The 26,227-nt window shown below is 38.1% G+C and overlaps 1 protein-coding gene across 7 annotated transcripts in view; it reads left to right on the forward strand.

The window, feature by feature from the left end:
• TMEM117 (transmembrane protein 117) overlaps window positions 1-26,227 on the forward strand; it is a 499,445-nt gene that overhangs the window by 226,805 nt on the left and 246,413 nt on the right. Inside the window, exon 1 of one of the 7 annotated variants that reach the window (XM_045061668.1) lies at window positions 5,328-5,348. The exons of the other annotated variants lie outside the window; for them this stretch is intronic. The gene's annotated coding sequence lies outside the window, so the exon portion shown is untranslated. Of the gene's footprint in view, window positions 1-5,327; window positions 5,349-26,227 lie in introns of those variants that run through there. 7 annotated transcript variants of the gene reach the window in all.

Raw genomic sequence — 26,227 nt, forward strand, 5'->3', positions numbered from 1 at the left:
TCTTCAATTTCTTTCATCAGCTTTCTATAGTTTTCAGTGTATAGATTTTTCACCTCTTTGGTTAGATTTATTCCTAGGTATTTTAAGGTTTTTGTGCAACTGTAAATGGGATCGATTCCTTGATTTCTCTTTCTGTCGCTTCACTGTTGGTGTATAGGAATGCAACCGATTTCTATGCATTGATTTTATATCCTGCAACTTTGCTGAATTCATGAATCAATTCTAGCAGTGTTTTGGTGGAATCTTTTGGGTTTTCCATATAGAGTATCATGTCATCTGCAAAGAGGAAAGTTTGACCTCCTCCTGGCCGATTTGGATGCCTTTTATCTCTTTGTGTTGTCTGATTGCAGAGGCTAAGATTTCCAATACTATGTTGAATAACACTGGCGAGAGTGGACATCCCTGTCTTGTTCCTGACCTTAGTGGGAAAGATCTCAGTTTTCCCCTATTGAGGATATTATTAGCGTTGGATTGTTCATATATGGCCTTTATGATCTCAAGGTATGCTCCTTCTATCCCACTTTCTTGAGGGTTTTTATCAAGAAAGGATGCTGTATTTTGTCAGATGCTTTGTCTGCATCTATTAAGAGGATCATATGATTCTTGTCCTTTCTTTTATTGATGTGATGAATCACGTTAATTGTTTTGCAGATATAGAACCAGCCCTGCATCCCAGGTATAAATCCCGCTTGGTCATGGTGAATAGTTTTTTTAATGTATTGTTGGATCTGGTTGGCTAATATCTTATTGAGGATTTTTGCATCCATGTTCATCAGGGAAATTGGGCTATAGTTCTCCTTTTTAGTGGGGTCTCTGTCTCGTTTTGTAATCAAGGTAATGCTAGCTTCATAGAAAAAGTTTGGAAGTTTTCCTTCCATTTCTATTTTTTGGAATGGCTTCAAGAGAATAGGTGTTAACACTTCCTTAAATGTTTGGTAGAATTCCCCTGGAAAGCCATCTGGCCCATGACTCTCGTGTTTTGGCAGAGTTTTGATTACAAATTCGATTTCCTTACTGGTTATGGGTCTGTTCAGATTTTCTATTTCCTCCTGTTTCAGTTTTGGTAGTGTATATGTATCTAGGAATTTGTCCATTTCTTCCAGATTACTGGCATACAATTGTTCATAATATTCTCTTATTATTGTTTTTATTTCTGCTGTGTTGGTTGTGATCTCTCATCTTTCATTCTTGATTTTATTTCTTTGGGTCCTTTCCTTTTTGTTTTTGATCCAACTGGCTAGTGGTTTATCAATTTTGTTAATTCTTTCAAAGAACCAGTTTCTGGTTTCATTGATGTGTTCTACTGTTTTTTTGGTTTTGATAGCATTAATTTCTGCTCTAATTTTTATTATTTCCTGTCTTCTGCTATGTTTGGGTTTTATTTGCTGTTCTTTTTCCAGCTCCTTAAGGCATAAGATTAGGTTGTGTATCTGAGATCTTTCTTCCTTCTTTAGGAAGGCCTGGATTGCTATATGCTTTCCTCTTAGGAGCACCTTTGCTGCATCCCAGAGGTTTTGGGTTGTGGTGTTATCATTTTCATTGACCGCCATATACTTTTTAATTTCCTCTTTAATTTCTTGGTTAGCCCATTCATTCTTTAGTAGGATGTTCTTCAGTCTCCAAGTATTTGTTACCTTTCCAAATTTTTTCTTGTGATTGATTTCGAGTTTCATAATGTTGTGGTCTGAAAATATGCACAGTATGATCTTGATATTTTTTGTACTTACTTAGGGCTGATTTGTGTCCCAGTATATGGTTTATTCTGGAGAACATTCGATATGTACTGGAGAAGAATGTATTTTCTGCTGCTTTAGGATGAAATGTTCTGAGTATATCTGTTAAGTCCATCTGGTCCAGTGTGTCATTCAAAGCCATTGTTTCCTTGTTGATGTTTTGAGTAGATGATCTGTCCATTGCTGTGAGTGGGGTGTTGAAGTCTCCTACTACTATGGTATTACTATCGATGAGTTTCTTTATATTTGTGATTGATTTATATATTTGGGTGCTTTCACATTTGACACATAAATGTTTATAATTGTTAGGTCTTCTTGGTGGATAGACCCCTTGATTATGATATAATGCCCTTCTGCCCATCTTTAAATCTCTGATTTAAAGTATAGGTTGCCTGATATAAGTATGGCTACTATGGCTTTCTTTTGTTGACCATTAGCATGCTAGATGGTTCCCCATCCCCTTATTTTCAATCTGAGGGTGTCTTTAGGTCTAAAGTGGGTCTCTTGTAAACAGCATATAGATGGATCTTGTTTTCTTATCCATTCTGTTACCCTATGTCTTTTGATTGGAGGATTGAGTCCATTGACATTTAGAGTGAGTAATGAAAGATATGAATTTATTGCCATTATGATGCTTGTAGAGTTGGAGTTTTTGGTAGTGTTCTCTGGTCCTTTCTAATTTTTGTTGCTTTTGGTATTTTATATATGTGTGTGTATATATATATATATATTTTTTTTTTTTTCATCTTTTCTCCCCTGAGAGAGTCCCCCTTAAAATTTCTTGCAGGGCTGGTTTAGTGGCCACAAAGTCCTTTAATTTTTGTTTGTCTGGGAAACTTTTTTTTTTTTTTTATCTCTCCTTCTATTTTGAATGACAGCCTTGCTGGGTAAAGAATTCTTGGCTGCATATTTTTCTGATTCAGCACACTGAATATATCCTACCACTCCTTTCTAGCCTGACAAGTTTCTGTGGATAGGTCTGCTGCAAACCTGATCTGTCTTCCCTTGTAGGTTAGGGACTTTTTTTCCCTTGCTGCTTTCATGATTCTCTCCTTGTCTGAGTATTTTGTGAATTTGAGTATGATATGCCCTGTTGATGGTCAGTGTTTGTTGAATCTAATGGGGGTCCTCTGTGCTTCCTGGATTTTGATGTGTGTGTCTTTCCCCAGGTTAGGAAAGTTTTCCTCTATGATTTGCTCACATAACCCTTCTACCCCTATTTCTCTTCCTCTTCTCGGACCCCTATGATTCTGATGTTGCTCCTTTTCAATGAGTCACTGATATCTCTAATTTTTAAATTGTGCTCTTTTGCCTTAATCTCCCTCTTTTTTTCTGCTTTATTATTCTATAAGTTTGTTCTCTATGTCGTTGATTCTCTGTTCTGCCTCATCCATCCTTGCTGCCGCGGCATCCATCTGTGTTTGCAGCTCAGTTATAGCATTTTTAATTTCATTCTATTTTTTACTTCTTTTATCTCCACAGATAGGGATTCTAATTTATTCTCGACTCCAGATAGTATTCTTATTATCGTGATTCTAAATTCTGTTTCAGACATCTTGCTTGTATCTGTGTTGGTTAAATCCCTGGCTGTCATTTCTTCGTGCTCTTTCTTTTGGGGTGAATGCCTTCGTTTTGTCATTTTGATGAGAGAAAAGGAATTAATGAGGTAGAAAAATTGAAATTAAAAAATTAAAATTAAATAATATTAAAATTAAAAAATTAAGAACACACACACACACACACACACACACACACACACAAATCAAATAGATGATGCTAGATCCTAGGTGTGTTTTGGTCTGGGTGTTTAAAGTGGTTTGATAGATTAGACCAAAAAAAGGGGGGCGGGGAGAAGAAAAAAAAAGGATATTGTTTGAGAATTTGAAAAAATGAATACACTGAAGTAGACTAAAATGAGATGATGGGGGTAAAATAGAATTTGAAAAAATATACACAAAGGTAAAGAATATAGAAGAAAAAAATTAAGGAAAAATATTTTTAATAAAAATTAAAAACAAATATTATCTTTTTCTGTATTTAAGAAAAAAGAAACAAAAAAGAGAAAAAGATAAAAAGCAAAAAAGAAGTCGTTTGAAAATTTGAAAAAGTGAATACACTGTAGTACACTAAAATAAAAAATGGAAGTAAAATAGAATTTGAAAAAAGTTACATAAAAGCAAAAAGTATAGTAAAAAAATTAAATAAAAAATTTTTAATAGAAATTGAAAGTAAAAATGAGGTTCTCTTTGTGCATTCAAGAAAAAGAAAAATGAGGGGCGCCTGGGTGGCGCAGTCGGTTAAGCGTCCGACTTCAGCCAGGTCACGATCTCGCGGTCCGTGAGTTCGAGCCCCGCGTCGGGCTCTGGGCTGATGGCTCAGAGCCTGGAGCCTGTTTCCAATTCTGTGTCTCCCTCTCTCTCTGCCCCTCCCCCGTTCATGCTCTGTCTCTCTCTGTCCCCAAAATAAATAAAACATTAAAAAAAAAAAAAAAAAAAAAAAAAAAAAAAAAAGAAAAAGAAAAATGAAAAAGAGAAAAAAAGAAAAAAGGAAATTGAAAATATGAAAAGGTCAATACGCTTAAGTATACTAAAACAAAATAATGGAAGTAAAATAGAATTTGAAAAAATTTACACAAAAGTAAAAAATATAGTAACAAAAATTCAAGAAAAATATTTTTAATAAAAATTGAAAATAAAAATGAATTTTTTCTGTATTCAAGAAAAAGTGTAAAAGAGAAAAAGAAAAGGAAAGAAATTTGAATAGATGAACCTGTTAACAGATTGAAGTAGGACTGAAATTGCTTCGTTTTCCCCCAGAAGTCAGTCTATGTAGCGCTTTATCGTCTATAAACTATGCCAGAGGTGAGACTTTTGTTCTTGAAGAGCGAAGTTGGCCCAGTTGGGCGCGGCTCAGTGTAACAGCTCTGCTCTCCACTAGATGGCGCTGCTATCCTACTGGGGTGGATTGTTGCCATGCTCATAGGTGCGTATGCGCATGAGCGGGATCGGTGAAAATGCGCCACCCAGCCACCCAGTCTGTTCTCCCAGATCAGCAGTTGCGCACCTGTCCTCTGTCTTCAGCTTTCATCCGCCCCCGCTTTTCACTCACCGTAACCAGGCCCCAGGCAGTACTTCTCTCCTGAGAGTTTTGTCTCAGATGCGGCTCTTTTCTCTGGCCCCTTACTTCCGAAGGACTTCGGCTTTGTCCCGCTCCGCCCCTCTGTGGGAGGGTCTCACCGAGCAATGGCCGAATGAACAATGGCCGAATGTTGGCTGCACCCAGGAACGCCTGCTGGCCCCTACTGCTGCCAGTGCCCGAGACTGCAGCCAGGTGCCAGCCCGCCCCAGAAAAAGTTCGCGAGATAGTGTAGCAGCAGCATTTCAGGGATTATGGGAAATCACAACACACATCTGGCACCAGACTTCAGCCTTAACGACCTTGTTCCAGCACCAGCGAGTGTGGCGGTTCTCTGGGGTCTGCTGGGACCAGGTGGCTTCAACAGTCTCTACCAATTGTCCTTCTAGCAGTGGAACCGCTTTTCTCCGTATGGCCTGAGAACCTCCCGGACCCCACTCTGTTCCTGGGGATCCGCCCTTCCCACCAGAGCACCACCAGGTATTGAGCTGCGGTGTTGCGGCCTTTGTGCTCCCCTTGTTTACAGTCTTAATGGAATTTAAACCCTCTCCTTTCTCCTTTCTCCCTTTTTAGTTTAGTCCCTGCAGCTGTTTCCAGTTTTCCACTTTCTCTCCACTGCTTTTGGGGAGGGCATATTCTCCCCCTCCTCCCCAGTATCCGTCCTCTCCACCTGCAAAAGCGGTTCCCTACCTTCCGCGGCTTCTCGCTCCCCAAATTCACCTCCTATTCTGCTTATTATAGCATCTTCTCCTTTTCGGTGGTCCTTTGTGGTGACTTCTGAGACCCTTTGTGGCTCTTTGTGGCAACTCTTGTCCCAAATTGCCTTCTAGACACAATGGGCAATGTGCAGAAGCTTTAGTTACAGAAGTGTTTTCTAAGTCTGGCCGTGTGTTAACATCACCAGGGAGTTTAAAAGAATACTAATGGGGGGCGCCTGGGTAGCTCAGTTGTTTGAGCATCCGACTTTGGCTCAGGTCATGATCTCACGGCTCATGAGTTTGAGCCCCATGTAGGGCTCTGTACTGACAGGTCAGAGCCTGGAGCCTGCTTTGGATTCTGTGACTCCCTCTCACTCTGTCCCTCCCCTGTTCCTGCTCTCTCTCTGTCAAAAATTAAAAAAAAAATACTGATGTCTATGCCCCACAGCTTAATTAAGTCAGCTTAATTAAGTCAGCATCTGTTGGGAAGGGCCCCAGGCAATGGTGTTTCTTAAAAGTTCCCCAGGTGAATCTAGTATGTAGCTGGGATTGAGAATGAGTAGAATGTGTGTCAGGGTGGAGGCTAGCCAGGGTGTGCTCACCTTTGGACAGTGGTTAAGGGAGCTGAGGAGTCTGGGAAGCAGAGTCTTGGGGAAGGAGGAAATGTAAATCCTGATAGACCCATTTAAGGAAGTAGCAGTCTAGACAAAGAGGTAGAATCAGGCATAAAGTCAACAAAATGGGGACTGGAGGGCTTGGAGAGAGAAAACGCAGAGCGTTGGGGTAGGGCATGGGGCCTGGAATGGCTTCTGTGTCATTACCTGCTGCCCTTGAAGGTATGTGCCTGGAGCAGGTAGGGCCATGCTGTGAAGAGATTAGGATGGGGAAAAAGGGGGCAACTAGGTTAAATAGACAACAAAACCTTCAAATTAGTAGAAATTTCATTTTCCTGTTTGCTATCTTCTGTTGGTATTTTGAATGCTGCTGATTTGCTTGTGGATTGTTAGACAAATGAAGGCCACTGAAAACTTCATTAAAGCAATGTTAAGTAAAACATTACTTAACCTATCTACCTGGTTTTCCTTGCACTGTGCATTCATGCCTTGACTATAACAATCAGCTAAGTTTCACTAGGCTCAGACACTCATATGTATCCAGAGGCATCCCTTAGGCGTGCTCTTCTGCCCATTTTAAACACTACTAGCACACTCTTGCTCCAGCTCCAGGACCTGGATAAAAAGCTAACTATGCATGTAACCAGAGGGTCTGCTTTTTAGCTCAGGAGTTGCTACCAGCTTCCCTTGTGCCTGCCTATGGACATGGTCTGATTTTGTACCCTGGTGCCCACGTTTCTATTAAATCACTTCCCTGGATTTGGTGATTGGATTTTTTTCAGTTGGCCGAGCAGCTCTAAATAGGCCAACGTTACTTGCTGAGTCTCAGATTTGGGATCTCAGTTCACAGTCTGACTGCTCAGGCCCCTCTCCTGGCTTCTGGTTGTTGGAACACGTACAGGCAACCATCGTTAAGAGGTCCAGGGTTGTGTCTCCGTCCTTTGCTCCTGCCCTGTAAACCACCTGTTCACAAGTAATGTGTCACTTCAATTAAGGACTCTATGGATGTCTAAAAGTACGTTTTTGGGTATGAGTGAACCTGAACTTTGTAATGAATAATATGGTTTTCTGTCAATAAATTGAGCAGGAGTATGCACAATACTGAGTTTGGTTTGATTTCACCTTCCAGTTCTTCCTCACACATCTAGCTAAGAAGGTTGTGTTCCTCCAGAAGGTGGAATTTCTCTCCCTTTCTCCTCAGATTCAGCAAGTATTTGCTGAACACCACAGCATCAAATACTATTTTAAATCCTTCTACCTGTGTTTATGTAATTCCCTGAAGCTATCAGGATTCCAAAAGTGGTTTCTGGTCTTCAAGGTTCTGGCTGCTGGTGATTTTGTATGTTATTAAACATTCTGTAGTGTTTCCCACAAGCTAATTATTGCTTAACACAGTGTGCTAGTTCCTGTATATGCAAGGGGTCTCTTCAAGGGATAGTCTATTTTTAATGAAAAAAATAGGTCATTTGATAAAAATGCCCAATCTATCCATGACCTCTGCATTCAAGAGGAGTTAAAAGTGAATACCTTTGGGTTTCAAAGGAATGCTTTTTCAGCTGGACATGGATGTGAGTAATTTACCTGTTAACATTTGGCTGTCAAAATAATAGCAGGAAGTTGATGTTTGACAGCAAAAATAATTCTAGTGTAAGCAAGAACTTCAGAAAGGAGCCAGAAGAAAAAGAGAGCTTACAGAGTCTTGCGTTGACTCAACAAAACAAATCTAGTTGCAGATTAAAGTACAGGTAGGGATTCATGGAAATCGAACTAAAATTTCATAAATACTATGAAATTCCATAGTTTGAATTATAAAATATTAAGGTATGGCCAAATCAGTAGTGACCTTTGAATTAGAATATTGATGAGAAGCCTCCTCTCTATTTGATGAGGTACTATTTTGCATGGTGTGTGTATGCGTCTGTGTGTGTGTCCGTGTGTTTGGGAAAATGGAGCACTGTTACAGGAATTCTGTGTTAAATTCTAAAATCAGAATCATAGGGACTTTTAAATATATTAGGTTTTGACGAGAGTTGTATTTTTTGATGTAAAAACAAGTATATCTTTAAATGTAAGTCAGGAGTATGGCTTCGGTGGTTTTATGTGTCTGGGCTTTAGTACCTAGCTGTTTAATCAAACACCAGTCTAGATGCTGCTGTGAAGTCTTATGAGATGTGGTTAACATCTAAAATCAATTGACTTTAAGAAAAGGAGCTTGCTGTTGATAATGTGTGTGGACCCCATCCAATCAGTTGAAAAGCCTTAAGAGCAAAAATGGGTTTACTGAAAAAAGAAAAACATTCTTCTGAAGACTGCAGCATCAGCTCCTGCCCAAGAAATTCCAGCCTGCCAGCCTGCCCTATAGTCTGCACACTAGCCAGCCCCCACAATTGGATAAACCACTTTCTCAAAAGAAATTTCTTCATTTACGTGTATAGGTATGTGTGTATGTGTATGTATGTGCATCTGTCATCTATCCATCATCTGTTATCTATCCATCTATCTGTCACCTATCTATCATTTGTCTCTCCCTGTGTCATCTATCATCTATCAATCATCTGTCATCTATCATCTTTCTATCTACCTGTCATCTATCATCTGTCTATCAATCATCTATCTATATCTATAATCTCCTACTGGTTCTGTTTCTCTGGAGAACCCTGACTGATACGGCCTCTTAAATGGAAAGCATTTTGAAGGTACCGCATGGATAATATCCAGGAAGATGTTGGGATAGGAGATTGGGGTCTGTCGTTGTAATGCTCCCATTTCAGCGATGTTTTAAAAAGCAAACCTTGTTAAGGCTGTGCAAAGCCTTCCCTGATGTAGCCACCGCTTCCTGCCCTTCCTTCTCCCTTTAACTCGCTTGCCTGCTGCCTTCAGCCCTCTTTGCCTTTGTGCATCTGTTTGCTTCTACTTCAAACACGTTTTCTCTCCTCTGGCCCTCCTCTGTGAAGCCTGCTGTGCTCCCAGACCCTGGGCTTCTCATCTCTGCCTGTCCTCTCCCTTAGAGCATTTTCCACCGGAGGGCTCTGTTGATTTGTTTGTGTGTCTTTTTTCATTTGCTAAATGGTAATCACTGGGTCTTATTCATCTTTGTATTCCCAGCACCTAGCACGGTTCCTGGCATGGAGGAGGTGTTCAATCAATATTGTTGAAAGATTGAATAAATAGCTCACCCTGTCCTTTGAGTTAAGGGGCAGATGACTGGGAGATGTCTTAAATGGCTATTCTTTTAGGGTTAGGTATGTGCCTTGTACCTGAAGCTCTTAAAGGGAAAGCCCCAAACAGACCTTTAATTTCTACCCAGGGCCTATGCTGTCAGTATTTGGTGGAGTTGGTGGAGGGGGTGATATATACACCAAGCAAATTTAAGCTGATTCTGCAGAAATCTCTGGCATAATATGTTGTTGGCATGAATGCCTCACAAACTCAGAGTTCAACTTTGGGCTGGTTTATTTTAACCTTTCTTATTAACGGCTTGAGGCTCTACCTATATTCATTAGTAAGGAGTCTGAGGAGTCTGACCTTCTTTTTGAAGTTTTATCCACCCAATTGGTCTTTTTATTTATTTATTTATTTATTTATTTATTTAGCTTTCTTCCTTTTTTTTTTTTTTAAGTTTTTTGAATGTTTATTTATTTTTGTAGGAGAGAGAGACAGAGAGTGAGCAGGGGAGGAGCAGAGAGAGAAGGAGCCACAGAATCTGAAGCAGGCTCCAGGCCCTGAGCTGTCAGCACAGAGCTCGACGTGGGGCTTGAACTCACAAACCATGATATCATGACCCGAGCCAAAGTCGGACGCTAAACCAACTGAGCCACCCAGGTGCCCTTAAAAGATGATTATTTATTTATCTTGAGAGAGAGAGAAAAGAGGGAGAGTGCAAGCACGTGCTTGCATGTGCGTGCACAAGTGGAGGAGGGGCAGAGAGGGAGAGCGAATTCTAAGCAAGCTTTGCAGATCAGTGCAGAACCTGATGTGGGGATCAAACTCACAAACCATGAGGTCATGACCTGAACTGAAATCAAGAGTTGGATGCTTAACCAGTGGGGTCACTCAGGCACCCCCACCCAATTGGTATTAAATTTCGTGACTTACTCATGTGGGGTCACTGGGGTTCATTTTAAGTAGCTGCCGTAGGGAAAGCTAGTGCCATCTAGTTCTTCTTCTACCTCATTTGTGTCTTGCTGCCACAGTGTCTCTGTTGAAGCTTGCACCTGCACAGGTGCCTGTCCACCTGGCACTGGTACCCTCCCTGGTCCAGCCCATGCATAGCCATTAGGTGTCCTTTCTCTAAAATGGCTGGGTTCAGAAGAGCTCCCATCAGTCGTACTGGGTGCTGAAAACAGCTCCTTTAACCCACGCTGCTGAGTGGATAGACCTAAGTTGGCTGCTTGGCCACCCACTGTCCTCATGTTTTGTTGGAGGGGCCTCATCATTACTCTGTACCACTGGGCCTTACATCAGGTCTTCCTGACCAGCCTCCATACTCCCCCTCCTTGAGGACCAGCTCTGCATGTCAAGAGTCTTGGAGAGCTCTGCTAGAGTCGCAGAAATTTATTACATGTTTCCTACTCCCCTTCCCCAGAAGTGTTCTTATCTTCAACCAAGGGGCTACTGGGAAATTACCCAAATGATTCTTTTTTTTTAAATTTGTTTAATGTTTATTTATTTTTGACAGAGACAGACAGACAATGCAAGTGGGGGACGGAAAGAGAGAGAGGGAGACAAAGAATTCAAAGCAGGCTCCAGGCACTGAGCTGTTATCACAGAACCTGACGTGGGGCTTGAACCCCCAAACCGTGAGATCATGACCTGAACCGAAGTCAGATGCTCAACTGACTGAGACACCCAGGCTCACCTCCAAGTGATTCTTCTATACAACCAAGGGAACAGCTGCTTTGGGGTGACTTTCTGCTTTACTCTTTGAAATAAATGAAGTGGATATAAATTTTTATGGGTCTTTCAAATGGTACTTGATGTAGTCTCTACCTTATCAGGCATTATGTGTGTAAAAAATGGTAGTCCTTGCATTTGGTAAAGCCATCTCATCACTTTTCCATTAAGAGATACCAAGAAGCATGATTAGTTAAGAAGCAGAAAGATATGTAAAGATGTAAAAGATGCAGTGCCTTACAGAAAGAACTGAAGCAGTCTAAATTCCAAATGTGAATTGTCCACAGGCTTTAAAACAGGGCTAAATTACATTGTAGACACTCAGTGCCCTTCACTACATCATTAATTTTCAGCTTCCTCTTTTATTATTCCTTTACATTGTTCTTGTTCTAGCCAGGACGTATCACTAATTTTACTGCTGTAACACACGCAGGCCTGATCACACTCTGAGGGTCTTCTGTTCTTCTCCTCCATGGCACCCTCTAATCCATGTTAGAAATAATTTTCTCCCAAAAGCTATGTAGACTTTTTTGCTATCCCAATGTTTCTCCTATAAAATAACAGTAGTAGTACCATTTCTTAAGCCCCTTCAATAATAATATTATTTTTTGTCCTTTTAAAAAGTATGGAAATAATATACCTACACAAAAGTACATAGAACACATATTTACAGCTTAATTATTGCAAATAATTGCAAAAAAATTGCAAAAAATTGAATTGTTATAAAATATTTTTTAGGGGCACCTGTGTGGCTCAGTCGGTTAAGCATCCGACTTCGGCTCAGGTCATGATCTTGCGGTTTGTGAGTTTGAGCCCCATGTTGGGCTCTTTGCTGATAATTCAGAGCCTGGAGCCTGCTTCAGATTCTGTGTTTCCCTCTCTCTCTGCCCCTCCCATGCTCATGCTCTGTCTCTCTCTCTCTCTCTCAATAATAAATAAACGTTAAAAAGAATTTTTTAAATAAAGTAAAAAAAATAAAATATTTTTAAGTGAACCCCACCCACCCCTCCCCATGACGATTCATGTTAAACAAAAAAACGCTGCCAGCGTCCCCAAAGCTCTGTGGCTATATTTCCTGATAATAAACTCTCTGCCCCTCCCTCCCTCCAGAGTAACCAGTATCTTGCTTTTTTATGCTGTTCACTTTCTTACTTATAATACCTCCCTAATTACCATAGTTTAGTTTTGCTGTTTCTGAGCTTTACATACTTGTGATCATAGATTATGCTTTTTCTTATCCGCCTTCTTTTATGTCATGGTTTCTGAGATCCATCCGGGCTTTGTATCAGAGTGGTTTGTTTTCATTGTTGAATAGTCTCCACTGTATGACCAAGTCCTGATGTATTTATCTTTTCTTCTGTTGATAGATATTCAGGGTCCAGTTTGAGGCTTTATAAATAATGATGCTGTAACCATTCCTTCATATTTCTCTTGGTCCCCATGTATATATCTGGGCCTGGAATTTACTTGTGGGAAAGTTTCTAATTATAAATTCAATTTTGTCAATAGTTACACATCTTTTTTTAGTGCTTTTTATTCCTGTGGACATTCTGGTAATTTTTAAATGTTTTGTTTTCGTCTAAATTTCTTTAAATGTACTCTCATTATCTGTTTAATCTCTGCAGGATCTGTAGCAGTGCTCCTTTTTCGTTTCTGACTTTGGGTGTGCCTTCTTTGTATTTTCATCAGTCTTGCCTGAGAGCGATCAGTTTTAGGTCTTTTCACAGGACCAACTTTGTTTATCCTCTCTGTATGTATGTTTCCATTTTCTTTTCTTGCTACTTGTTTAATTAGATTCTATTTAATTTTTTAAATTATTTCTATCTTTGGGCGCCTGGGTGGCTCAGTCGCTTAAGTGGCCAAATTCAGCTCATGTCATGATCTCACGGTTACTGAGTTTGAGCCCCATGTTGGGCTCTGTGCTGACAGCTCGAAGCCTGGAGCCTGCTTCGGATTCTGTGTCTTCCTCTCTCTATGCCCCTGCTCCACTCGCCCTCTCTCTCTCTCTCTCTGTCTCTCAAATATAAAGAAACGTTAAAAGATTTAAATTACTTCTATCTTTTTGGCTTATTTTATTTTTTTTCTCTAATTTCTTGAGGAAGATTCTTCTTTAATTTTCAGCATTCTTTTTTTTTCAATATGTTAAAATTAAAAGTTTAAGCATGGTTTTAGTTGTATCTCACAATATTTCCATTAGTATCCAGTTTAAAATATTTTCTCTCTCCAACTGAGATTTCTGTTTTCACTTACACGTGATTTTTGGACATGTGTTTCTTGGTTTTCAAAGATCTGGGGATTGTCAAGTTATTTTTGTATTATTGATTTATAATATAGTTACATCATATTGACTTATAATGTAGTTACATTATGGTCAAAGAATATCCTCTATTTGATTAAGGCATTTAACAATATTTTGAGACTTGCTTTGTGGCATTAAAAGTATGTGTATTCTGTAGTTGTGGTGTTAGTCATTCTATGTATTTCCATTAGAAAGAGTTGGCTAATTCATTCAAATCCTCTGTATCCTCTATTGTGGTTTTTCTTGGATTGTTTCATTGGTTGCTGAGAGAAATGTGTTGATATCTCCTATTTCCTGTGTGAACTTGTCTATTTTTCCTACCTCTCTGTCAGTAAATTCTATATTGTGAGTATAATTCTATATTATACCTTCCTGATGAGCTGAACCTTTTTTATTAGTAAGATTCCCTCTCAATCTATAATAGTATAATTTGCCTTTAAAATTGGATTTAGTCATAGTTATTCCAAATATCTTTTTGTATTTTTGTATTTTGTGTTTTCTTTTGTATTTTTGTTTGCATGCTATCTTTTTCAACTTAATTTTTTTGTATTTTACTTCCTTTTTAAAAAATGTTTATTTATTTTGAGAGAGAGAGAGAGATAGAGCAGGGGGAGGGGCAGAGAGAGAGAAGAGAGAGAATCCCAAGCAGACAGCATGGAGCCGGATGTGGAGCTCAATCTCAGGAACCCATGAAATCATGACCTGAGCTGAAATCAAGAGGCAGACATTTAACCGACTAAGCCACCCAGGCACCCCTTTACTCTTTAACTTTAAACCTTTAAGTTGCTTTAGGTTTATATTTTTATATATATATATATATATATATATATATATATATATATATACACATATATATATATTTTTTTTTCACAGATAGCATATAATTAAATTTTAACTTTGCAGGTATGAAAAATATGTTTATTCTGTCCTCATATTTTTCTTCTGCTTTCTGCATTGTCTATTTTCTCTGGGTGCCTCATTTTTGTTTAGATTTGATCTTTTTTTTTTTTCTTCTTAATGATTCTTCTCAACTATATGGTAAGGTCTCAAATCTGTTTTATTTTTAAAAGTGGGCAGTTAAAAGGTGATTAGAAAGTCTCTGTGCACAGACAAGCTTATGACAGGACATTCTTGACACAGCAGGCAGTGGCTAATGGGCTTTTGGATATTTCACTGGGAGACCTCAATCGTTAATAAGCTTTTTGAGGAGGGCAGGGCTGGTCTTTGAGATGTCCTCCACCCAGACGAACAGCATTGTGGGTAATAGAACTCACAAATACTTTTATATTATATTATATTATATTATATTATATTATATTATATTATATTATATTATATTCAAACTTGTATTTTTACAGCTCCTATTTTAGCTAAAGTGTCTAACTCTTTGCTTGAATTTCTCCAGATAGCTCATGTCTATCCTCACAAGGTGGGGTAAAAGTCATTTCTTGGTTTTATTGGCTGAGGGAGAGTGCCTGGTAGTCGAACTACTCATCGTTCAGGATTTCCCACTTCTCTTTTCAGTTCTATCCTTCCCCTGTCTCACCTTCAGAAATGCTGAGCCTCCTGTTCTTGAGTATTGTTGAGGTTCAGAGGCAGAATTTAGCTTCCTTTTTAATACACATCCCAGAAGGATTTAATCCTACAGAATAAGTTCCTTAATCTTCTTCCCAAAATTTTATTAAAATTTCTCGTTTTCTGTCATCTCTTCTACTCTGCAGATTTATTCTTTTATTCCTATAAATCTGGGAGAGGAAACACCTATCTTCTCACTCCACCAAGTTCACTTGTGACCCTGCCTCTGGAGTGCTGTTACATAAGGCACCGAGAGAAGCTCCTGGAAAATAAGAGTTGAAGCAAGGACATCTGTGTCAAGGACAATGGGCAGGTGTTGACATGGGAGGAATTGTGGATAAAACACAGTATCTTTTATTCCTGGCCCCATCTGAATCCAAAGGCATGAAGCTATTATATACAAGCCAGTAAAAGCTGAAAGAGGCCATAATCTCTGTGGGTATTTGAAGTGGTCAGGAATCAGCATGGTTGATATTGGCATCTGGTGGCACAGGTGTAGTGTGGTAATGTGAGTATATTGGTGATTGAGCTCAGAATTGGTGAAAGGAACACAGGTTACAATAATAGAATTTGCAATGATATCTTCCTTGTCATTGGCACACACCAGTATTTTGGGTCCTTGGCTCCCACACTGACAACATGAGTAGCTGTAGCAGAGACTTCAGTGGGCGTTAGTGGAAGAAAGGATATGTTTGGAACCATCTTTGACAGTATTAGCTAGAAACTAGCACCGTGGAAGCTGAAAGTCCTAGCTTCAACAGCACAAATAAAACTTTTTGAAAACTCGCTGAATTATTTGGGAGGAACTTGATGGGCTTGAAATGCTCACGCCTGGGTGGCGCAGTCGGTTAAGCGTCCGACTTCAGCCAGGTCACGATCTCGTGGTCCGTGAGTTCGAGCCCCGCGTCGGGCTCTGGGCTGATGGCTCAGAGCCTGGAGCCTGTTTCCGATTCTGTGTCTCCCTCTCTCTCTGCCCTTCCCCCATTCATGCTCTGTCTCTCTCTGTCCCAGAAATAAAATAAACGTTGAAAAAAAAATTAAAAAAAAAAAAAAAAAAGAAATGCTCACAAGGTGGGTGGAAATTTGGCTTTATTTCCTTTTTTATTTCATACCATTGGCTGGAGTGATATAGCTTGTGAATCACACATTGCAAAGCAAAGCATGAAATTCTTTATTGTTAAATCAAATGAAGCTATATAATTAGTAAAATTGCGGAACAAACTTATGGAGCAATAAGAATCATGTCATTTCTAATTTGAAGGGCATTAAGCATTGTCAGGCTAGAGAGATGCCCAGGGGCGTGGCTCTTACACAGAGCGTCTAAGTGCAGAGATGGCGGTGGGTGAAAGGTGTGTGCTCTCTTTTGCATCCTCATAGAATCACACACCTGGAAATCTGCTACCCCAAGTCACTCATATCATTGGCAAACTCAATTCCAGAGCCCCCCTCCCAAACTCCTGTGAAACTCTCTCCAGCTCTCTATTCTACACTAAGTGATGTCTGCTTCATCTGATCTTTTTGTTACCTTCTCTTGACACTTTGTAGCAAGCCTATAAAAATCTTTGATATGTCAGAAGGGCAGCCTCCACTCTCTCTAAGCTGCACTTTATCTGTCTTTGTTTTGTCTTTTGTCAACACTTTTTATTTCAAAATCAGGTTCCTTTTAGATCAGCAAGCTAAGATATGTAACCTTTTTATCTAGCTTTTTATCTATTAAACACACAGATACTCCATTTATTGTCACTTGTTTGACACTCTCTTAGTGTGCCCCATATCTCATAAAAAGGAGACACATTCTAACACACTGGTTTTATCTAGAGCAGGCATGCCTAGTTTTTAACTGGGGAGGGGAGGGCTGTTCAGAACTTTAGCACACTTGTGAATTCTGTGCATGTGAATAGTACATTAAGATTTAAACAGAAGTCCCCCTATTGTCTTAGGCAGTGGGGTAAAGAGTGGGCACAATGCATTTATCCTTGTTCTTATTAGGAGTCATTTGAAAATGAACATCAGTTTATCAACCACACTGGTGACTCTTCTCTTTCAGCCAGTTTAATGGCACCCCTTTCTAAAAGGATTTATAAGATTGTCATATTGTTACAATCGAACTAAATATTAAAAAGCACAGTGTTAGGCTCTAACATTTTTTTCTTGGCAAATGGTTGCAAGTCTTTTCATTGCAATGAGTGGAAGGTCTGTCAAGCTAGCTTAGGAACAAAGATGGGAGGCAGTGATTATTAGAAATTAACAGAGGGTGTCTCATGGAATCTGAAGTACAGGAAGCAGGTCTCCAGAAGACCATGGAATTAGACCCTCTCCTGTGTTCTTCTGTCTTTTGTCTTTCCTCATTTGCAGGACTCAGCCTGCTGCCTGTATTCTTGGTCTCTTTCAATCCCCCTTCTCTCTTGCTACAGACTCCAGTTACACAGTGCACAGAGCAGAATGTGGACACCAATAATCATGCCATTTTTTTTCATCCGACCTCATGAATAAAGATTTCTTTCTTCTTATTTACCCTTGGGACCCTGATTGGGGAAGGGTAGTTGTAGGACAGAAGAAATTATTAGGCAAGAAGTACTGGAAGATAATGTAGGAAGTGACCACTTAGCTCTGGGTTGCTATTTCCTTTCCCTTGGAAAAATATGAGTTTCTAAGTATCAGGCCCATGGTCTAGCATATAGTGAGACATCAGTAATTATTTGTTTAATGAGTCAATGAAAAGAAATAAGGTAGATGCTTATCTCACATAAATTCACATGCTGTGAGAAGGGTTCTTGGTTGAGAAAATGGCCCCCTCCCCCTTCCCATAATTGGAGTCTAAAATATCTTCAACAAGAATAGGGCATAAATGATTGGGAAATAGTGTTGGGTAGTCGGGGGAAGAGGATGAGAGGTGATTGAACTCATAGCCAAAAGAAGATGGAGGAGGAGGAGAAGGAGGAGAAGGGAGGGTGGGGAAGGAGAGGAGAGGGAAAAGAATAATTATCATACTATCACAAAGCAATTATGCTTTGAATTTGAAAATTTTGTGGGCAGGAGAAGGACAGTCTCATTTTTCATGTTTCTTTATTTTATTATATACAGTGGAAAAATTATAGTTTCTGCCAAAAGTTAATTATTGTATTTATGTCTCGGTGTTTCCATTCCATTATTTCTTATCTATTTTGACCTTTTAACAGCCTGAACACTTACCTTCACTGAAAAACACCCATTAAAATTGAACTTGCTTTTTGTTCTACTTTGAGCAGCATCAGAATCTTAGCAGAATTTGTAAGTTATTTTATGCCTCTCTAATTAGTTTGGAAGGAAGCATCATTATGTAGGATAAATTAATTAATGCCACTCTGGTTCCGCCTGCAATTCACTTTACAATTCAGATATATTTTATCTGAATAGTTATAAACACACTGAAATGTTATTTAACATTAAAACATGATCAAGTTAAATATGAAATTAATTTTAAGTAATTTGTGGCTCTCTGGATTCCTTTGGGGATTTACTGGAGCTCTCTTAGCAAAAAGTTCAGGATTTAAAGTTTTTATTCTTTCTATTGTTTTTCCAGTGACTTTAGAAAAGACACATGAAGTGTCTTGGCTGTTTAATTCATTAGAAGTAGAAGATAGGCCCATTTGGGGCATCCAATTAGATTGCCCACTTCTGGAATGTTTGTGAAGGGGAGGGAAAAAGTGACCTAAGACAGAAACTTGGGGTATAACCACAACAATTCTGTAACCTTAAAATTAGTTTTGAGACTATTATTTTATAACCTTGTAAACTCCTAAATTTTGATTTCAAAGAACAAATGACATGTAGTTCGGCAGTATCCATTTGAAGGTGAGTGGAATAAATTTGCTTTCTTTTTCCACATGAATAATAGAAATGTATTTTACTATATAGCTCTTGTATGATTTGTGCCAGCAAATCAGTGCACAACGTTTCATTTTGATACCTAGTCTCATTTAAAAGGATTCTTTCATTTATTTACCTATCATTTTTTGCCATATATCTGTTTACTTTTATTGAGCTATAATTGATATACAACACTATATTAGTTTTAGGTGTACAAAATAATGATTTGATTTTTATATATATTGTGAAATGATCACCACAATAAGCTTTGTTAACATCTGTCACCATACATAGTTACAGGTTTTTTTCTTGGTGATGAGAATTTTTAAGATCTACACTCCTAGCAACTTTCAAATACCCAATGCAATGTCATTAACTATAGTTACCATACTGTAAAATATATCCCTGTGGCTCTATGATTATTATTTTTAAAAATTTTAATTTTAGTATACTTAACATACAGTGTTGCTTCAGGTATATAATACAGTGATTTGAGAATTCTATATGTTTCTCAGTGCTTACCATGATAAGTGTACTCTTCATTTTTTTCAAAATTTTATTTAAATTCTAGTTAGTTAACATATAGTGTGTAATACTGGTTTCGGAAGTAGAATTTAGTGATTTATCACTTACATATAACACCCTGTGCTGAACACAAGTGCCCTCCTTAATACCTATCACCCATTTAGCCTATGTCCTGCCACCCCACATCCAGCAACCCTCAATTTATTCTCTATAGTTAAGAGTCTCTTATTGTTTGCTTCCCTTTTTTTCCCTTTATCATATGTTCATCTGTTTTGTTTCTTAAATTCCACATATGAGTGAATCATATGGTATTTGTCTTTCTCTGACGGACTTGTTTCACTTAGCATAATACACTCTAGCTCCATCCCTGTCATTGTAAATGGCAAGACTTCTTTCTCTTTGATGGCCGAGTGACATTCTGTTGTATAAATATACCACCTCTTATTTATCTATTCGGTAGTTGATGGACATTTGGGCTCTTTCCATAATATGATTATTGTTGATAATACTACCATAAGCATCGGGGTGCATGTGCCCCTTTGCAATACTTTTGTTTCCTTTGGGTAAATACCTAGTGGTGAAATTGCTGGGTCATAGGGTAGCTCTATTTTTAACTTTTTGAGGAACCTCCATACTGTTTTCCACAGTGGCTATATCAGTTTGTATTTCCACCAACAGTGCAAGAGGGTTCCCCTTTCTCCACATCCTCCCCGATATCTGTTGTTTCCTGTGGTGTTAATGTTACCATTCTGATAGGTGTAAGGTAGTATCTTGTTGTGGTTTTGATTTGTATTTTCCTGATGATGAATGTTGTTGAGCATCTTTTCATACATCTGTTAGCCATCTGGATGTCTTCTCTGGAAAAATGTCTATTTATGTTTTCTGCCCATTTCTTAACTGGATTATTTGTTTTTTGGGTGCTGAGTTTGATAAGTTCTTTATAGATTTTGCATACCAACCCTTTATCAGATATGTCATTTGAAAATATCTTCTTCCATTCTGTAGGCTGCCTTTTAGTTTTGCTGATTATTTCCTTCTCTGTGCAGAAGATTTTTATCTTGATAAAGTCCCAATAATTTATTTTTTATTTGATTCCTTTGCCTCCAGAGACATATCTAGTAAGAAGTTGCTGTAGCCAAGTTGCCACAGAGGTTGCTGCCTGTATTTTGCTCCAGGATTTTGATAGTTTCCTGTCTCACATTTAGGTCTTTCATGTATTTTGAATTTATTTTTTGTGTATGGTGTAAGAAAGCGGTTGAGTTTCATTCTGCTTCATGTCACCGTCCAGTTTCTCAACACCATTTGTTGAAGAGACTTTTTCCCATTGGATATTCTTTCCTTCTTTGTCAAACATGAGTTGACCATATAGCTGTGGGTCCATTTCTGGGTTTTCTATTCTGTTCCATTGATCTATATATCTGTTTCTGTGCCAGTACCATACTGTCTTGATTATTATAGCTTTGTAATACAGCTTGAAGTCTGAAATTGTGATGTTTCCAGCTTTGTTTTTCTTTTTCAGGATTATTTTGGCTATTTGGGGTCTTTTGTGGTTCCATATAAACTAGGATTGTTTGTTCGAGCTCTGTGAAAAATGCTGGTGGAATTTTGATAGGGTTTGCATTAAATGTGTAGATTGCTATGGGTGAACATTTTAACAACATTTGATCTTCCAATTCACAAGCATGGAATGTTTTTCCATTTCTTTGTGTCTTCTTCAATTTATTTCATAAGTGTTCTATAGTTTTCAAAGTACAAATCTTTTGCCTTTTGGTTAGGGTTATACTTAGGTATCTAATGACTTTTGGTCAACTGTAAATGAGATTAATTCCTTGATTTCTCTTTCTGCTGCTTCATTTTTGGTGCATAGAAATGCAACAGATTTCTGTGCATTGATTTTATATCCTGTGACTTTCCTGAATATGGGTAAGTGTATTCTTAGTCCCCTTCAACTATTTTGTGTCTCCTCCCTACCTGCTTCCCTACTGGTAACCATCAGTTTATTCTCTGTATTTATTTATTTATTAAAATTTTGTTTAATGTTTATTTATTTTTGAGAGAGAGAAGGGGAGGGAGGGAGGAAGGGAGAGAGATAGTGCGAGTGGGGGAGGGGCAGAGAGAGAGGGAGACAGAATCTGAAGCAGGCTCCAGGCTCTGAGCTGTTAGCACAGAGCTCAACATAGGGCTCGAACCTACAAACCATGAGATCATGACCTGAGCCAAAGTCAGACACTTAACCAACTGAACCACCCAGGTGTCCCTGTTCTCTATATTTAAAAGTCTTGTTTTTGGTTTTTCTCTTTTCATTTTTTTTTTAAATTCTACGTATAAGTGAAATCATATGGTATTTGTCTTTCTCTGATTTATTTCACTTGGCATTATACTCTCTAGATCCATCAATGTTACAAATGGCAAGATCTCATTCTTTTTTATGGCTGAGTAATATTCCACATCCTCTTTATCCATTCATCTATTGATAGACACTTGGGCTGCTTTCATAATTTGGCTACTGTAAATAATGTTGCAGTAAACATAGGAGTACATATATTTTTTGAATTAGTGGTTTCATATTCTTTGGATAAGTACCCAGTAGTGGAATTACTAGATCATATGGTAGTTCTATTTTTAATTTAAAAAGATTCTTTTAAATAATAAGATTCTGTAGCTATCGTGCAGAGATTTTATTATATTTTATTTTTTCTTTATAACCCAACTAAATTACATTCAAATTAAATAATTTACAACATGTAATTGCAGAAAGTCAAAGATGTTCTTCCTTTTGATTTGATTATATTTTTACTTCTAACTTGTTATTCTAGAAGGGAAATATAAATGATACAATGATATTCTGTTCTTTGTTAGAATATCATAATTATGTGGCCTACTCATCTTTGATGTTTCTTTTTAGTTTATCTATTATTGCAGATTCTTTTTTTAAATTTTTTATCTGTTTATCCTCTTCCTAGTTTGACTCTGGTGTTAGATGATCTAAGTAATTTTACATTAATCAATGGACCACTTAGTTCATTTAAATATTTATTACACCCTAAATCATAGTATAAACTGGGCAAAAAAATTCACCTGCTTGGGGAAATTAAACATGTTCTTTGATGAGCTAAGTCTTGTGGAAAAGAGTGACAGTGTGAGAAAATCAATAAAATACTTTAGGAGAATTATTTAAGAGAAATATATTCCAAGTGTTATGTTTAATACCAGGGAAGGGACAGCTTTCAGGGGTAGTGGTGGGGGACTTAAGTGGCTAGGCTGAGTTAGTAATCTCAGACCAGAAGAAAGGGGATGGCATTCCAGACAAAGAGAGCATTGCACACAAAGATACTAAGGTGCATTATAGAATAGTGGGGTTTTTGGTGAGGTTGATTTTATGGTGAGGTGGAGGGCATAATAAAAGGAGATTGTGAGATGAAAGGAGAGGAGTCCAAATGAAAGGAAAGCTTGGCAGAGAGTGGACAGTCTTCTTATCCATGCTTTACTCTTTGACAGTGGGAACCACTATATTATTTTAGAAAGTGGGAGCCAGTAGGCTAGAGGTCTGCTATGTTTTACACTCCTATTATGAAATTGTTGTGTTCGAAGCTTTACCTTCCTATTTCAGAAATGAAATAATCTTAATCCTCAAGAAACCCCTGTGAGGAATAGTTATTTTTTATCCCAACTCTACAGATAAGGGGTTGAGTTGATCATTAGTCCCAGATTATAGAGTGGGAGGTGGTTTGCAAACCTAGGACTTTCTTGTTCTAAGATACCTTCTCCTGTGGTATTATGCATTACTTTCCTAGAAGTCATTGTAGTGGTAATAGTGAGTCTAATATAAGAGGAAGACAGTCACAGGGAAGAAGGAAGCTATTGCTTTAATTCAGATTAGAGGGGCTTATGAACAGGATTGAGACATTGGTAGGTAGTAGTGATGACAGAAAAAGAGCATAGATTTGTGAGCCTTTCAGAAGTAACCTTAGTGATTAATCAAATGTTAGGAGTAAAAGAGGGGAGGAATTGCTGACGTACTAAGGTTTCTGTATCTAATACAGATGAATTTCACTGAATGGGCTGAAGCAAAGCAAGGGATGAAAGGAATAGTTGATGTATGGTGAATGTATTCACATTCAGGGTTGAGTTTGTTCAATGAAAACTCCATCTGTAGTCTTTTTATATACGTCTTCCTTATAAAAATTAGAGGGGATATATGGCTGAAGTTGGGAAATTTGAGGTGGTATTTTATCTGTAAGAACTCTTAGGCCTAGAGGCACATTTAATCATTCCAGGCTACTCCTAACAATTATCTGTAGGATTTTGACTTTCCAATGGATCTTGCTTTGTAGGTTTATACCCTAGTTCCTGCCTGAGAGGTTTATACACGTGTACTGAGCTCCATCAAAGCCTTTCAATAAGCAAGAACTAGGAATTTTAAGCAAAAATGCTAAAATGTGGTTATTTGGATACTAGACTGGATTGAAGACTGTTAATCATTTCATTACAAACAAAAAAGGATTGACAGAAGGTTAAATCGTAATAAATCTAGGTTTAACTCCCGGTGCTTTATAGTGACAAATTTTCTCCCCAACGTTGTAAGAATACTTAGAATTTTCACTTTAGTTTCATTATGTTTAATGCAGGACTGTACTCATGTAACTCAACTCCTTATCTATGATTTACTTGTGTATGAAGCCCCCGATCTTGTTTATGTTGCCCAAACATGGCTGGGAGAGACAGCTGTGACATTATGAATCCAGCTGGCCACAGATGGATCTTCAGTGAAGCATGAATCCATATTGGTTTGGTGATCTATGTTTACTGCCTCCTGTTAAACTTTCAGAAACTCAACTCCTAAATCACCTGGCATTGACTATATTCATGTACATATAAGTAATAGACTGAAGTGAACTGGAACTTTTGTTGCTAGTGATCAAGACTCTCTCCTATAAGATCAATTTACTAGATTATAGTTTTATTGACTATTTAGAGCCTGATTCGTTTATGCCCATTTAGTACATAGTTTTCACTAGGTACAATAGTCTTGATAGCTTTTCAGGCTATTATGATGATTATGAACATTTCTAAGGTCCTGTATATTGCTGTTAACACCCACCTGTTATGGATTTGACAGTTAGGCTTGAGATCTCAAGAAAAAATAAAAACTGAAGTTATAGTCTGTAAAGAAATTCATTTAGAATTTTTAAAGAAATGATATTTTAAAGATATTATTGATATTTACCTGGAAGGCTGGTAAACCGCAAGATTTTCTAGATCTATGCACAGTGGAAATAATTAGCTAAAGTGTAAAACAAAACAAACAAAAGATGTAGGAATAGTTGAAACAATTAGCTACAACTCCAAGCAAAACTAAAAATGTTAATGGTGCCTCCTAGCAAATAGAATTTTATTCTGAATCACTCCCTAAAACATTAGGTATGAAGCTTCACAGCTTCACTTTATTAGAGTTCAATGTGATATTCAAACTGGCTAACATTGCTTATATAAATATAAGCACACTCTGTCCTTTGCAACCAGTACAGGAAATATTACTGTTATAGGGTATGCAGATCAATGAACTAGTAGTTGCAAATTTTTATGTCAGTCAGCAAATTTGTAGTTCTTCTGTATATTTCTCTAAAGCAGCAAAAGCCAGAATACCTACTACCTACTACCTTTTATATAGCCTATATATATATATATATATATATATATATATATATAGTAGTTATTTCATAAATTGTGCTATCTCATCTTCATTGTTACCATAGTATTCAGTACTCACCACATGCCCACAGTTCAAATATCGCTTTACTGCTGTTTCTAGGGTTTCACATACATAGATCTACCCATGCCATGCAGAAACATGAATAACTTGATTCGCTTCATTAATTCATACACTAAACAAATGTTCACTGATCACTTATTATGTGCAGGCAGTGCTCTAAGTGCTGGGGAATAAAGGTGAAAAGAATAGCCAAAATAACTCCCTGTTGTTATCAAATCTTAGACATGGCTTTTCGCTTGATTTTTGGTGGTATGGCCCTGTTTCTTGATATCTTAGTAATATTTCAACGTCTGACGGATGTTCTATATAAAAACACGTAGAGGATCTAGATGATATTTTATTCTTCTAGAAAATGTTCACTCTTTCCTCTGTTGGATGGGTAGAATAGAAGCTCATCACCTTAATCCAGTCATGAAATGGAGTGGGGAGGGACTGATTGAGTTTTATCAAGGACCCATCCATCTCTGGTTTTCTCTAGCCTTCCATTGCTCTGTGTGTTCTCTTGGTCCTTTCCTTCTGGCAGGATCTGAAGTACAATAGTCTCCTTAACGTGGTAAAATTGCCAAAGCTCTGCTGTGCCTCTCACAGACTTTCTGCTTCGTCTCTTAGCCTCCCCCCGTACATAATTCATAATTTGACAAATGTCTTGAAAGTAAAGCCAGCTGTGTATCATACTTCCTTCTGGACCCCTTCAAGATGAGGATCGTGGCTCCTTAAGTTTCTAATGTTGTCTCTCCAACTCACTGAGACTGCCAATATTTTATTTAGATGTTTTGTAGTTCTTGGCTGGATCATTGATCTCTTGCAAGCTTATCTATCTCATCTCTAATTTTACTTATTTATTTATTTATTTTTTAAGTGTTTATTTTTGAGAGAGAGAGAGAGAGACAGAGAGACAGACAGACAGACTCTGCCAGTAGGGGCTGGGCAGAGAGACAGGGAGACAGAGATTCTGAAGCAGGCTATGATGCAGAGCCCAATAAGAGGCTCAAACTCATGAACTGTGAGATCATGACCTGAGTTGAAGTTGGACACTTAACCGATTGAGCCACCCAGGTGCCCTCATTTCATCCCTCTTTTTAGATACTGAAATAAGAGATTGTCTTCTCTTATACATACCTATGTTACCACAA

This window comes from Felis catus, chromosome B4, assembly GCF_018350175.1.
Source record: "Felis catus isolate Fca126 chromosome B4, F.catus_Fca126_mat1.0, whole genome shotgun sequence".
Lineage (NCBI taxonomy): Eukaryota > Metazoa > Chordata > Mammalia > Carnivora > Felidae > Felis > Felis catus.